Source organism: Panthera leo, chromosome A2 (assembly GCF_018350215.1).
Source record: "Panthera leo isolate Ple1 chromosome A2, P.leo_Ple1_pat1.1, whole genome shotgun sequence".
NCBI lineage: Eukaryota > Metazoa > Chordata > Mammalia > Carnivora > Felidae > Panthera > Panthera leo.
In genome coordinates, this window is record NC_056680.1 from 138,329,604 (window position 1) to 138,341,893 (window position 12,290).

A 12,290-nucleotide genomic window follows, 5' to 3' on the forward strand; every position below is an offset into this window, starting at 1 on the left:
TGATCTGAGACTGGAAAACGGAAGAGGGAAAAGAGTTGGAAAAATGAAGAGGATCCATCAAAGGAGACTAAGAAGAAGCAACCAATGATGTGGCCCAATTGTCAAATGCTTCTGATAGATCGAGGTAGATGAGGACTTAAATACGCCACTGGATTTAGCAATGAAGAGGTCATTTCTCACTTTATTTGGAACAAAGTGATAGGAATGGAAGCCTAACTAGAGCAGATTCATGAGGAATGGGAGGAGAGGAACTGGAGACTGAAAAGGCAGTCTACTTTTCTGCGAAATTTGCTGTTAAGGGGAGCAGAGAAATGGTGGGAGCCAGTGGGAGGTAGGGGGTCAGGCAAACATTTTTTAAGGTGAGAAATATTATAGTACATGCATATGCTAATGTGAATGGACAAGTAGATCAATACAAATTAACAACTGAAGAGGGAGGGGAGAATTTACTAGAGCAATGCCCTTGGGAAGGTGAGAAGAAACAGAATCCAGGGCACAAGTGGAGAAAGTGGCCATAGACTGGAACTTAAACTGTTCATCTCCTTTAAGTGGAGAGAAGAGAGTTATGTGGATTTAGGTACAAGGTATAGATGCTTTAGTAGATTAGGTAGTTGAATCTTGTGCAAGTTCTTTGCTAATAACTTCTATTTTCTCAGCAAAAAAAGAATAAGGATCATTAGCTGATCCTGTGGTTTGGGCTGGGAAGTGTCAGAAGTGTAATGAGAGAAGAGAAGAATGAAGAATTCATCTGGGAGAGTAGGAGTGGGACAGGACTGGAAAACTGTGGTAGAGTCACTGGGAGACACCTGAGCTTAGTAGACATGAATGTAAGGACAAAGTTTATATCAAGCTTCTGCACTATCCACAGAAGACCAGCATACAGTTCCTTTCTGCACGAGCAGATCTCAAAAGAAGAGAATGTGAAGCGGCACAGCCAAGCATCTGCAGCTTCTCCAAAACTCACCAGCCAGAGAAGTCAGTCTTCTCAGAGGGAGAAGAAAGTAAAGGGGCAAGGAGAAGCTAGAAGTGTCCTACTTGTAGACTTTGCCTCTTTGGGAGGAGAATGGAAATTCCCTTCCTTCAAAGAAAACATGAGTCAGTGGTAGATGGTCCCCTAACCTGCAGCAGTATTTAACAGTACACCAGTGCGATACACATTCTGCACACTGTGTTAAGGGATTTCCTTCAGACATTTCTTAAAGAACCTGGCCAGTTTTATGCAAATACTCACTAGATCTCCCTGTTGGAATTCATTTTAATTACCATAATGAGAAAAAACAAACGAAACGAAACAAAACAACCTTTGGCCCCCAAGGTGGAAATCTGGAGCACAAGGAAATATAGACTCTAGTAGGTATTTGGCCAACAATTTCCTGGCTAAACTGGATTGCATCCAGATTCTGAGGTTCCCAGTACAACTGGATTTGTAGCGGTCCAGGATAGCTGGTACATAAAAGTATAAAGAGGATGTGAATGGTAAAAAGAATTCCTTTAGGAGGCTATAGAACTTCCAGCCCAACCCAGAATAATCTATGTGTTGGCAACAGAAGAGAAAGGTTATGTTTTCTGAAGAGTCCTTCCATCTTATTAATAAAAGTGTCTCTCTCTGAAACATTCAAATGACAAAAGAAAATTTTAACCGTTTAACTGTAATCAAGTTATTTAAAGCTTCCTAACAATTGCAAAGGTTAGGAAATTGTATGTAAACAAAAGTCCATAAAATGGCAGTCAATTTATTGCTGACACTACTCAGCATTCTATTTGAAGTTGGGGGAAATCTGAAATTTTAATGAACTGTTCATGTGAGAGGGTTAAATCTACAATATAATTGTAGTTTTCTTATCCCAGGAACTGTTCATTGAATCTACCAGAATAGCTCTATAAATTCAAGTAGAAGGGTCAGTATGTAGATTGGCAAAAAAAAAAAATCATGTAACTCTTTTCCATCTATAACAGAGATTTTCAGCCCTGCCTACAATTAGAATCTCTTCACAAACTTTTAAAAACCACAGAGGCCTGAGACCCCACTCCAGATTAACTACAGCATAACCAAATGGTGGGGGGGGGGGGGGGGGGGGGCAGAGGGAAAGGCTCAGAAGAGTTTTTAAAAGTCCCTTGGGTGATCCTGATGTACACCAAGGTCTAGAACAATGGTTCTCAATCTTTATGCAGTTAGAATCACCTGGGGAGGTCTTGAAATTTGTTGATGGCCAAAGCACACCTTGGACCAATTAGATAAGAACCTCAATTGCTTGATTCAGACATCAGTAATTTTAAAGGTCCCCAAGTGCTGACAACGTGCAACAAAGGTTGAGAACCACTGCTTTTGAACCATCAGTCTAATGGGACCGATTGCATTGGTTTACTTTCCTTCGTAATTTTGGTATAAATAAATTAATGCATATATGTATATTTCATTAATAGAAGAACATGTTGATAGTGCTTTTGTACCAGATATTCTACTGGGAGCAGTACTTTCTATAAAAAAGAGACATGAATTTATGAGACACAGTAAGACTTGAACCATACAACCAGTCCTGAGAACTCTCCTCTGCCCATTTGCCTCCTATGTCTTTAAAGATGGAGAAGTGCAGAGAAAACTATGGATGAGAAGAGGAACAGGGCAGCCATCAGGGACCATTAGATGGAAGCTGCATATTTAAGGTCACAAGTAGAAGAAGCCTGGGTCTTGGATGATAGTAGATTTCTCAGGACAGCTCCACAGTCCTAAATAACCTACTCAGGCTTTAACATGGGAGAGAACTTACCTCTATCTTATTTAAACACTGTTATTACTGGGCATCTTTCAACAGCCAAACTTATATCCTAACTAATACAGGTCCTGACCAGGTAGTCTTGCTATAAAGGTATATCTCATATTCAAAAAAAGTGTTTTTAATGCATATGGTTGAATAACAACCAAATGACCAAAAACTTCCTGATACTTCAACAAAATGCATCTTGTGAGCAAGCAAACAGTCTCCTACACAATGGAAATTTTCACTTTTAATTTTGGCACCTTGGGTAACATGCCTCATATTTTGCTTGTGAATGAGTGTGAAAAGTTCAGACTTTTGCAGGGCTCTTGTATGTTGAAGAAAACATTAAAAACATTTTTTTCAAACATGTAAATGTAAAAATGTTATCTAACAAAGTGTAATATAAAAATCTTCTTTTATAATCTAATTCAGTCAATGCCGAAGTACAATATGTAATATTAATTTGTATCTTAAACATATAAATTTTCCAGCTGTCAGCCATCAAGTAGGTAACATATTCCTATTTCATAAATGAAACAAGTCCAAAACATCTGTCCCCAGTCTCTCAATTCCATGTTTTATTTCTATATTACATTATCTCACATTGAAGTTAAATGTAATTCAAAATTTATACTATTTCTCTTTTGTGATTATGAATATCTCTGTGAATTACAGGGTATAATAATGAACCAGTTACCGTTTCAATTTGCAATTTTCCTCACAAATGAGCTTATGCTGCAATTTTCAATTTTGCCACTGGATGGCACCAAACTTTACCTTTTAAAATCAATTTCCAATTGCAATTGAGATGGTGCACAGCAGTTAATATTTAAATTATATGAGTTAATCAAGAACTAAACACTTCAATCAGGTAAAATCACATCCTGATCCCCAATTCAGTGCTAAAAAACAATGGTATCACTGTATGTTCATAACTGAAAAAACAAATTATGTGTATAATAAATGAACATTTCAATTCAAAAGTGCTGATTCAAAGTAAATTCTATATAACAACACTAATGAATGTTTAAACTAGAAATTAGATTAATCCAGAGGAAAACTGTTCAACCACATAAGTCACAATAAACTAATTCACGGTACAAAGACACAGAAAGCAACGCAAATATGCTCCAGCTTTGTGAATTCAGGTTAGACAATATGTAAAGCTTATGACCACATATTTTCTTTTCTTTTTTTCTTTTTAAAATTTTTTAAGTTTATTTATTTATTTTGAGACAGACAGCGTGAGTGGGGGAGGGGCATAGAGAGAGGGAGACAGAGAATCCCAAGCAGGCTCCACACTGTCAGCACAGAGCCCAATGCGGTGCTTGAACCCATGAAACCATGAGATCATGATTGGAGCTGAAACCAAGAGTGGGATGCTTAACCAACTGAGCCACCCAGGTGCCCCGATAACTACCTATTTTGTCAAACAATCTGCTCTGAGAGTTCACTCCAATGGTTTGTGCCCTTTGTAAGTTTTATCTGTCTTGCTGTGATCTGGGAAGTCATCTTTTGATTTCCCTATCAAAGCAGTCTTCTCTTAAAGGGAATAAACCTTCAACATGTTCTTGCCTCATCCTTCCTCTTTCCTCTGGTGGTAATTTACACATTCAATCCAAAATTATATTTTAATCATTTCACAATATATACAATATATATTATATATACACAATATATATCAAATCGTCACATTCTGCACCTTAAACTTCCACAATGTTATATGTCTATTATATCTGAATAAAACCAGTAGTAAAAAGTTGTACTTTATACAGAGGTTGGTTATATATGCATTGTAACCAGCCCTCTCATGGACTATGAAGAAAAAATTATGCACAGAAGGAAGAAAACCGGAAAAGGATAGTGCATGGGAGGCAAGAGAAAAGTCCTTTTGGACAGTTCCTTCCTCCCAGTTGTTCAGACTGGAAATACATGAATTATCCTTGACTCTTCTCTTTTTCTCACACTGTAGATCCAATCCACTAGTTCTATTTCTCTGCCTTCAGGACTACTATGCTCTGAATGTTTGCGTCCCCCTAAAATTCGTATGTTGAAATCCTAATGATCAATGTGATGATATTAGGATGTGGGGCCTTTGGGAGGTGTTTAAGTCATGGGGGTGGAGCTCTCGAATGGGATTAGTGCTTAAAAATAAAAAAATTTAAAAAAGATTATATATATAAGCAATCTCTACACCCAACATGGGGCTCGAACTCACAACCCCAAGATCAAGAGTCACCCGCTCCAACAACTGAGCCAGCCAGGTGCCCCGGGATTACTACTTTCATAAAAAGACCCCACAGAGCTCGCTGGCCCTCTCTGCCATGTGAGGATGCAACAAGAAGTCTGCAAGCCAGAAGAGGGCCTCATCAGAACCCAAACATGTTGGCACTATGATCTTGGACTTCCAGCCTCCAGAACTGCGAAAATTAATTTCTGCTGTTTCTAAGCCACTCGGTGTGTGGTACTTTGTTATAGCAGCCCAAAGGACCATGACAAGGACCCGGTCACTTCACTCTATTCCTTCCCCTATAACCCTGCTCCAAGCCACTACCATTTCCTGCCTCAGTTAATTCAACAGCCTCATAGCCAATCTCCCTGCCACCATCTTCCCTCCCTACAGTCCACTGTCAACACAGTTACCAGTGATCCTGCTAAATGTGAAATATCACTCTGCTGCTCACAATCCTCCATTGGCTTTTTCTTCCTCGTTGATTGGGAAGGTTGTGATTTTCAAGATGAATCTCTGTATTTCCTAATAGCAAAAATTTACCTTCCTAAAGCAAACCTGGAAAACGAGTCAAGTGGCTTTCAGCACAGTTCCTTCCTTAAAGCGTCCGTCTTTCCTATTGTAGTAAAACCAACATCAGCGATGGTGATGGTAATGACAACAGCTGACATACATTGAGCAGGTATAAATATGCCCAGGCTCCATGGTCTGTGGCCAATACCTTACCAAATATTCTCAGCATCATTTGAGATAGGTGTTATCATTCTCCCCTTTTACAGAAAAGAATACTGAGTGCCTAGTAACTGCCAAGAGCAGTAAGCAATAGGACCATGTCTGAAAATTAGATCAGCCTATTCTTTACGCCCTTAGTCTCACGGTGCCCTCTTGTGTTGTCACAGGGAGGCCAGAGACCACATGGCTGGTCTGTGTCTGTGTTTCAGATTCCATCATTTCTTCCACTTCACTTGGATCAGAACTTCCCCATTTTGTGCCGCAGCTCTGGGCTGGAAAATTTTTTTAGCTGATCTCAAGGACAAAAACGTACTTGATTTATGGATTCCAATGTCCATTTTTAAACACATTTATATGTGTTTGATATAATTGTCTTGATGTAAACATGTAATGTCTTGAAGCAAAAGAGTGGCCCTGGTGCTGGACTCTCTGGCAGAGGGAGATAGGTTTGGCAGGCAGAGGTTCCCAGTACCCAAAAGATATTCCTTTGTAGGAAGCAGTGTTGGGGGAGGCAGCAGAAGAAAGCCCCTTCTGCAGGCGATTCCCACCACAGGACACTTCCTGTTATTACCTAAATGTTGCTCACGTGATCTTAGTCCTTACATCAAAACGAATTCTCTCCATATTTTTTATTAATTCCATTTCACTACTCTCCTCCGACCAAGGAAATATGCTGGAAATACTCAGGAAATATGCTGAAACTGTAGGATACATAGTACACACTAGTTATAGGAATAAAAGTTCCCCTATATTAAATCTTTGGTTCCATTATCTTTGAGGATCAATGGAACCCCAATCTTTAAGAGTCTCACGCTCTACCGACTGAGCTAGCTGGGTAAATGGAACCCCAATCTTTAAAGGGTATTTTTTTAATTGTACCAATGTCTATAATGTACTCTCAAAACTGCTCCCCTGCTTGTATGAGCCAGACTTGGAACAGTTATGCCTAGGAAGAGAAATGGACCTTCAGATTTCTCAAGGACTGATTATTTATGTTGCTTTGTAAGCTTCCTTGCATGTTTTTTACATATGTATTATATTTCTATATTGGTTAGAACTGTTAGTTGAAAATAACAGAAAGACACCTCAAACTGTTTTCTAACCAAAAAGGTAACTAGGAAGTTCAAGGGATGAACATACAGAGCTGAATTCAGGTGCCCTATCTCTGGCATCAGCTTTGGTCTCTCCTTCTGCTGTTTTTTAACTCAGCAAACTTTTGTACTGGCTTCCTTCTTGGGCATGTTGTCATTGTTGCTGTTGTTTTGGCTTTTTTGGTGAGGTTTGATTTGGTTTGGTTTTGGTTAATTATGGCCCATGGACAGCTTCAGACTCAAATTTTCCTAGGGTAACAATCTGTAGAAAGAGTTTCTTTTCCCAACAGCCCCAGCAAAAGTCTCAAGAGTTTCAGAGTTTATTGAGCTGATATGGGTCCATGCCCAGACTTGAAGCAATCATGGTAGTTGGGAAGTGGTCATCTCTAAAAGGCCAGATCTGTGACATAGATGCCTAACTCTGGAGAAACCCCAACCCAATACAGAAACTGAGAGTAAGATGGTCAAATCATGAAACGGTGAGAAAAGGTGCTGGACAGGAAGAAAAGGAAAAGAAAAGATGTTCTAAACTCTACAATGTCTGTGTCTTCACCAGGCTACAAACTTATCAAAAGTAAGGACTATATCTGATAATTATTTGTATTCCCCAGAAAGTACCCAAAATAGTACTATACATAAAAGTTCATGAATAAATGTTTATTTACAAATGTCCTAGCTACCTGGACTTCATGGGTTAAAAGGGGCCTTTATCTAGATCAAAAGATATGTTTCTCTCCCTAAATAAATTACCGTTTAAATTCCACTAATATCTATGTAGCAAAGAACATGCGCAAGGCACTATATGTAGTGCAATATTACTTATTACTTCATGTAATAATTAGTAAGTATTAATGCATAAGTATTATTTCTTTTTCAGAATAAGGAAATTGAGCTTCTGAGAGGTTATTTGCTTAAAGTCTCCCAGTTAATAAATGGGGAAACTTGGAGACGTTTTTGATTCTAATATCAAATTATTTCCACTAGACTAGAAGTAGACATTTAAATGCCAGAGCAGTATATGGACAGGAAGTTGTATTAAAAAGTTGAAATGGAATTCCTTTAGGAGAGACATGTAATCATATATTTATGGTATAGACCAATCTTTATTGACTTAGTGCTGACCTCCTTCTATATTTATGATACCTTCGTGGCTTCCAGAAGCATTTGAGTTGGGGCTCTTCATAGGACCATGATGGCCTCCTTTCTCTAAGAAGTCATTCACACTCCATAGCCTTACATCCGTTTCATTGCCTTGTTTAAAAAGTACAATATTTATATACTTTTGAAAATTACATCTAGGGGCGCCTGGGTGGCTCAGTCAGTTGAGCATCTGACTCTTGGTTTCGGCTCAGGACATGATCCAGGGTCTGAGCTGATGGCGCAGAGCCTGCTTGGGACTCTCTCTTTCTCTCTGCCTTCTCTCTCCTCTCTCAAATAAATAAATAAACATTTAAAAAAAGAAAGCTACATCTAAATTATACGGTACTGGTAGAGTAAAAGAAAAATAGAACACAATGGAGGGTACAAAAACACACAAATCTATATGATAAAATGGCATTCTAACCAATAGGAAAGGATTGGCCATTCAGTAAGTGGTGTTATCACAAGTGGCTGTTCATTTGGGGGAAAAATTAGATTCTGTTTACACGACACATAAAAGTAAATTCTAAAAGAAATGAAGTGCCAAAAGAAAATATATTTAATAAAATATATTTTCATAATTTGGTTTTGGGGAAAGTCTTTGTAATAAGCAAATCATGAAAGTCAGAGCAATGAAAAAAAAAAGATTGAAATATTTGACCAAATAAAATTAAGACCTTCCATGTGATGGATGGCATCAAAAGCCTATAATAAACTATGGTGGGCAAAGAGTGCCTGTAAAACTGATGAAATTAGAATCAACTATGTGGAAGGTGCCAATGTCGGTTTCCTGGTTTTGACAAGTGTATTATAATTATGCAAGATGTCACCATTGGTAGAAGCTGGGTGAAGAGCTCCTGGTATTCTCCTATGAACTTTGTGTGCGTTTGTGGCAACTTTCTGTGTATCTGTATATAATGGTTAAATTTATGGGTCAACTTGACTGGGACATGGAATGCTCAGGTTAAACATTATTTCTGGGTGTGTCTGTAAGGGTATTTCTTGATGAGATGTGCATTTGAAGTAGTGGGTTCAGTAGACTGTCCTCCTTAATGTGAGTGGGCATCATCTAATCCATGGAGGGACTGAATAAGAAGAAAGGGGAATCCACTTTCTCTGCCTGACTGGTTGAACTGGAACATCAGTATTCTCCTGTCCTTGGATCAGGACTTACACCATTGCCTGTCCGGTTCTTGGAAGTATTACCACTGGCTTTCCTGGGTTTCTAGCTTGCAGACAGCAGTTCATGGGACTTCTCAGCCTCCACTATCATATATATATTTATATCCTCCTCCTGGGTCTCTCTGGAGAACCCTAATACGCTGCAATTATGTTAAAGTAAAAAGTTTAAAAAATATATAAATATGTGTGTGAACTGAACAATTTTAAAATTGTGTTTAATTGTAGGAAATGATAAATATATGAGTATCTGTAGAGAAGATAAGCAAATAAACTTAATATTTCCATGGAACAGCACTGTCAAGAAAAGCCAGGTTCTGAAGCCAACAAAACTGTGCTGGAGCCCTGGCTCCATAATCTTTGTATGCCTCAGTTTCTTATCTATAAAATGGACCTCATAATACCTACCACACTGAGGCTGTCGTGAGAATTAAATGAACTAATAATGTCTACAGAGCACTAAGCCCAGTTGCTGGCAAATAGTAAGGATACTTACTATTAGTACATAGTAACTACATAGTAGTTACAATTAGTAGTAACTTAGTAACTTACTTAGTAGTACATTAGTAACTACATAGTAGTTACAATTAAAATTATAGTCATTCGTGTTTCAATATATTTTATAAGTACCAATACCTTCATAATATTGGATTTTTGTCATAGTTCTAAATCTGGTACAAGTATAAAAAATGTTACAAGAGCTATTTTCAACTCACTTTTTTACTAGAAAATAATTTATGAAATCCTTACAGGAGACCATTGGAGCTTTAATTTTCTTCACCCTCTACTTCTCAGCACGCTGGAAAGTATATTATGCTATTGGCTATTTGGTCTTGGAATTTTGTTCACACTATCCTCGGGAAGTGTTGCCAAGGTGCACAGATGAAAATCAGAATTATGAATCTTTCTTATCCAAATCTCACTACTAACTCCAGCTCTGATGGCTGGTCATATTAAAGACTAAAGTGAGTCATTATGATGTGACCTTTAAATTGCACAATCTTTTTATTTAAAAAGCATGATTTATTCAAATGGCAGCAGAGAGCCCAGATCCCACAGTTACTTACAGTGTTTTCTAATACAGGCAATTTTCTGTCCTGGAGATAAAACATGAATGGACCAGATATTGAAATGACTAATGAAATGATTGTGACAGACATCTAGATAAAAGATTAAAAGATAAGGACACAATTAAATGTCACTGACCAATCTCATTATCATTAGAACATCAGATTTTCTGGAACATTGTTTTCACAATCAAGTATTGAAAATTGGGTGAAAATGATCACCATTGGATGAAAGCAAACATAAGGAAAATTCAGGCTTAATGTTCTTCATATAAAACAATCAGTTCATTCCAAACTTTTACTATGAAATGTTTTTTAATTCAAATTTGTGTGTATTTATATTTTCATTTACAACTTCAGATGGGTCATGCAAAAAAATGAGTAAAGTTTAAATGTAAGTAGCTGTCAAACAATACATTCTAGTTAATTGGGAGACAAAATTGTATAAGCTATTGTCAGGAACATCAGGGATTCTAACTAAAATGATTAATTACATGATACATGAAAAAAAGGTCTCATCTGCCTGGAGACCTTCAGTCTGCAGCAAGTAGTCGGGATTAAGCTTTTTTTTTTTTTTTTTTTTTAATAAAATGAAGAATTTGAAGGCTCTAACTTCTAATATTTGATTATTCCAGCAACCAGGTATTTGAAATTTTCCAAATCTAATTTGTGAAAATTCTTAAAACTCCAAAGAAAATCTGGTTTGCCCAAACTGACCAGCATGTTATGGTTTTATTAAGGATCCAACTCTGGCCTCAATTTGATTTGCATAGCACTTATGGTTAAGCTGTCCTGGGGACTGCTCCCAAAGCCCAATTTAGTATCTCTGGACATGGACTACTTCTATTACTTCTTAAGATTGGTCAGGAGTCTTCTTATTGTGAGTGATGGAACTTTACTCAAACCAACTTAAAAAATAAAACAAAAGGAAATATATGGGCTCATATACTCATTTGTTCCATTAGAAACTGATGCTTACTTAACACTCAACCCATTTTCCCATTCTTACCCCTTTAGCCCATAAGATGTGACAAATTAGTTCATTATTATTTACTATTTATTCACTAGTATTTACATTATTCTTTAAACATATAAAACAACTGTAGTTGTTGTATTAAGCAACTATCTTGGCTAAGGAAGATTAAAAAGATCTAAAGTAACTGACCTAGCTCAGTCATTTGCTCACTTAAACTAATTATGATGACCCAGATCTGTAATTTGGGACATTCTGATAGGCTATGTCCAAATTCTGTGCTCAAATCTTATGCTCTCCCAGATGAAGGGCAAAGGGGTACTAAACAGACCTAAAAAAGTGTCCAACTTTAAAAAATTTAATATTTATTGGCTATTTAAAACATGCCAGGCACTATAATTATAATGAATATAATTACTATAGTTATACCTACTCATACAAATATTTGTATATATAATAGGATAAATACATAATATATTAAATATAATGTAATAAAAATAATGCAATGCTTATTTATTTATATATCAATTATTAGATGTATTTATAAATATGTAATTGTATATAACTTTGTATGTAAACATTATAACTTCATATTGTGTAACTTTATATATAATTATATAATAATATAAATATGAGTATCATGCATATATAATGATGATTATATACATTTACACAAAAATTATAATTATAATTAATATAATACATAAGCATTGTATCTGTAGGGTTGTTTCTCATCCTTACATCACCCCTAAGAATTAGATGTTACTCTTAATTTACAGACAAGAACACTGAGGATTCAAGGGTTGTCAAGTAACTTCTCCAAAGTCTCCCTGCTAGTGAGTAGAGGCATGGAGACCTGAGCCTAGGCAGTCTGAGTCCCTCCTGACTGTCACACTGTGCTGCTGGCAGGACAGTCACAGCCCTCTTTATCTTCGGGTGTTTCCTCATCTAGTAAATACCTGAAATCCCTTTGGTCTTCAAATATTTGGTCTTCACTTCTTTCCTATGAACTGCAAGGTCATTTTGACAGTCTGATCTATTACTCAGGACAGCATGGCAAAGAGAGAGGGCTCACTTTACACAAGTGAGAAAACCAAAACACAAAGATACCTAGTAAAG